This window comes from Cydia splendana, unplaced genomic scaffold, assembly GCF_910591565.1.
Source record: "Cydia splendana unplaced genomic scaffold, ilCydSple1.2 scaffold_59_ctg1, whole genome shotgun sequence".
NCBI lineage: Eukaryota > Metazoa > Arthropoda > Insecta > Lepidoptera > Tortricidae > Cydia > Cydia splendana.
Genome location: NW_026946895.1, coordinates 983,763 through 988,309, shown reverse-complemented (window position 1 = coordinate 988,309; position 4,547 = coordinate 983,763). Strand labels below are relative to the sequence as shown.

General features: G+C 34.8%; 1 pseudogene; it reads right to left on the bottom strand.

The window, feature by feature from the left end:
• Window positions 1–234: 234 nt before the first annotated feature.
• Window positions 235–3,021, bottom strand: LOC134805777 (putative nuclease HARBI1; annotated as a pseudogene).
• Between the last annotated feature and the right edge of the window lie 1,526 nt (window positions 3,022–4,547).

Here is a 4,547-nt window from a genome sequence, read left to right as displayed (position 1 = left end):
CAGACTACCCACATCTTAAGTAATTATTTCTGATTTATTTCATTTTTATTAAATTTTGCGGGTAATGCAACATTGCCAGAATCAGGTATAAAACGCGGCCCTCCTACCCGGAGCAGTCAGTCGTCGCCATCGATTGAAACTGTAAACACTTAAAGTGAAGTTGAAGTTAGAATAAATCGTATTATTCGAAGTGAGAATAAAGTCAAGTGCTATATTATGAAGTTGTTTTTGTGTTTATCCCTGTGGAGGTTTCACCTAGAACAGAAAAGTGCCACTTTGATCCCTCTTATCAGGGAAGAAAAATGCCATTAGGATCCCTCCTAGCGGGGAATAATAAGCCCTTTTTCGAATAGGTGATGTGTGAAAAAACTATTTTGGAAATAGAACATGCAATTAATAAAATTAAATATAAATACATGACTCTTCCTTGACTGCCTTCATAAGACTAATAATAATAGGTAATGTAACAATTTACCATCTGCACATTTAATTAATGAAAATGCTTCCGGTTGAAAAAGCGCTCTTCATATTCATGTGGCCTGTGCAGGGCCACGTGTATGCAGTCTATTGCACCGCACACCCCCGGAATACCGAATTTCTCGTAGAAACTGCAAAAAAAAACATTGTCAACATGAAACATGTGGTAAAATATTACTGTAGGTATAATAATAACCCAATTTACAATTACCAAAAAGAATCTACTAACAACTTATACAGAGATTTGAGAGGAAGCTAAACCCAGTATGAGTATACTAGACTAAATACACCCAAATGCACACAAGTAAACTCATACGTTCACATATATTATCTGTACATAAGTAATAAAGTTGTACTAGTTTAAGAATAGTTTTTGTTTTTCACTATTGATAATCATCGTTCAACATCAGTTATGTATTTTAAACTCGTTTTTGCACAATTGTTTATTTTATACCCTGGAAAATGGTTTTTTTTTTCTATAAATTATGATCATGATAATATTGATAATATTCACAAATATATACATGATAGATACATACATATAATACATTGCAAGATAAATAAAAGCTTGTAAAAATTAATGAATTGTATTGTGACAATAGCAAGTGCATGTGGCACCTTCCTTTACAAATAATTCAGTGCGTGTCATGAAGAAATGATATACATGTGTAGAAAAATATGAAAACATACAAGTCAAAAAATAAATATTACCACTTAAAAAGATATCTTGTCAAATGTGATTGTATGCACATATTGAATACTAGGTAAGAACAGTTTTTTTATTTTTTTTATTTATATAGGACAATTTTACACAGATCTATCTAGTCACACACATGAGTACCCACAACACAAGCCTTCTTGAGCTTACTGTGGGGCTTAGTCAATTTGAGTAAGGATGTCCTTTTATATTTATCTATTTATTTATAAATTTAAAATTACAGCGAGCATGAAAAGTGCAGACAATGGATGAGACCTAATAAATAATAGAAAATTGACAGAAGTTCTTGAGCACCTTTCCTGGCAGACAGTTACATGATCTTTTTTATTTAAAGGGCAAGTAACTTTTATATATTCATACTATAGGTATGTTAAGTAGTGTGTGTGAACATTAAACACTGTTATCGGATGTAACCAATATTCCTTTTTTTTCGGACAATAAAGTGTTTACTTACCTACTTACTTAAGCATTATTCTAGATGGTGATAAAATCATGATGAAAAATGTGTAGATAGTCCACTTACCCATTTTTAATGACAGCCCGTGCTGCCTGTGTCTTTGGGAATACCATAAGGCGGTGGATTAGCCCGGGGTCATTGAGGGCCGTTGTAACATCCCTTAAGCAGTCTGAAACTGCTTGCTGGGACATAGGCACCCATTGGTCTCGGCTTACACCACCTTGGTAATCACTCCTACCAAAAAACTTTAAAGCTATTAAAATCTGGAAAGAACAAAGAAGAAGGTAGTTAATGGTCACAGCAGGTAATTTAAACAACTTTTCATTAACAAAAAGGGATGTACCTATGTAGTTAAAAGTGATTATAATTCAGGTAAAACTGTCTCATGACAAAACCTGATTTAAATTTGTATATTATATCAAAATTTCAATAAGTGCTGGTGGCCTAGCTGTACGACTGTGTGACTTTAAATCCGGAGGTCACGGGTGAAAACCCCGGCTTGTACCAATGAGTTTTTTGGAACTTGTGTACGAAAGAACATTTGATATTTACCAGTTGTTTCCAGGTGAAGGAAAACATTGTCAGGAAACCGGGCTAATCAGCCTAGTTGACCCTCTGGATTGGAAGATCAGATGGCAGTTGCTTTTGTAAAAACTAATACCTATGTCAATTCTAGTCAAGCGGAACCGTGACAAAATGCCGGGGTAATGCGAAGAAGGTGATGATATTATATCAAAATTTGTTATTTTATTTAAATACTTGTGGACAATGGACATTACATGAGGAGAGTCTTCAAAGTCTTTGCTACAGATTTAAAAGGATACATAATTCAAGCCTCATCAGCTTTATAAAGTATTAAAAATTCTGCATAAGAAAAAATTACAAAAAATGCTGATGTTACAGGGTGGCAATTGTTGCCTTATAATATCTCAGTGTGCCTTATAGGGTAAAACCCATGAATTTAGGATCTAGTAATTTGAAACATTATAGACCTCCACTAAGAAAGTATTTATTGGAAGTCAACCCCCAAGACGATGAAATTTAATGGCTTAATAAGCTATTGTATACTACGTGTTTTATTGTGAATATGATTGTTTTTGACTATTTATTAGTGACGTACAAAATAATCTAAAATGCATACCTTATCGACAGGGTCTATTCCTCGGCTATTACGATGGGACGGCAAGAGAGGTCCGACCTCCGTAAACAGAGTTTCGAACACCTCCCGGGTTACCCGGAAGGTGTTGACGAACTCTGCGTCGGGAACGTTCATCTGTCGAAACCTCTCTCGCATTAGCCGCCTTCGAGCAGCTTCTCGACACTTCTCTTCCGCCAAGGCCTCTTGCAGAAGCAGTAATCTGGCAGCCATTGTATTCACTTGCAGCACAACCGGTGGTTACTTACAACGTTACACAAATTCAAACATGGTACATGAAGGGCATGATATTATTACATTGACACTTGACAGAATGAAATTGCTAGGTCATGAAATAGAAAAAACGGGAGCACTGCTTTGAAACTGCGAGTTGATTTGGTAACAATTCCCAATGAATTGTACGCCAACCGTCATACCATGCGTCGACTTAGCCCCAACGGCTAATCGGAGTGCATTGATGTATGTACAAGTATGAACTCGTATTGTGGTTTTATACAGTCAATATCTTAATTTTTTAATAGATCATATATTTAGTTAGGTATCAGTCCCCAATGAACTGAACGCCAACCGATGCAATTTGTACTTTGATTTATCCCCAATGGATAAATCTGAGTGCACATATACCTAGGTTTAATAACCTTGCACAAGCGAAAATTAAAAAGACTTACCTGTTTCTTGTGGTATAAATTCCTCATTGGAACCACTGTGTGACGAATCACTTTCACTATGTCGTATTTTACGTTTTAATTTTCGAACTTTACGCAGTAGATGATCAATGTCGTCTTCGTATTTCTTAACACGTTTACGTTTCGGCATTTTGCGAGACTCCACGAACAAGAAACTTATTTAATTTAAGAAGTGACTTGAGTGGTCGAGCACTAGAAAGCGTATGAAGGGACGGAGCGCTGGCGGTCAGGAGGTGGATTCTAGGCATACCCACTTATTAAAAAATAATTACCAAATTACCTTTTGTAATTCTTTAGAATAAAATGTACCAATGATGGGTTCACCTTCTAAATCCTTTATTGTATAAACAACTCGTGGCGATCTGTTAATAATCGAATCAATAATAAATATTTCATCACTCCAATTACTTTCATAACCTTTTTGAAACACACGCTTATATTTAGTGATTCTAACATGATCACCTACATTTAGTTTTTTAGTTTCTAATTAAATTTGCCTATCTTTTTTGCGATCATATAAATTACACCAAACAGTCATAATATTATTAGAGCTAACATCAACTGGGCGCATTTTAATGCTAGAATGATAGCTATGGTTGTAAGAATGTAGAAGATCTTGTAATATATTTGTGTAGTTATATGTATTCTTATGAGTGAAGTAACGCCACATTTTCATTTTAAGTGTTCTTTGAAACCTTTCTACTATACTTGCTTTAATGTCGGGGTTATTAGTGGTATAATAATTAATATTTTTGCTCTTAAAGTAATCTCTAACCGCCTTTGAAACAAATTCTGTACCTTTATCAGATTGGATGTGACGGGGAACAGAGTTGGCTTCAGTAAATATGCTTTCAAAACATTGTTTAACAGTTGCTGAATCCTTCTTCTTCATGGCTCTTGCAAAAGCATATTTACTGAACACATCAATAACACAAAGAATATATTTGTACCCATCATTATATTGACTATAAGTACTCATATCACTTAAATCAGCTTGCCAAAGTTCATTAAAGTTCGAGAGAATGTATTTATTTCTAGTAAATCGTCTATGAA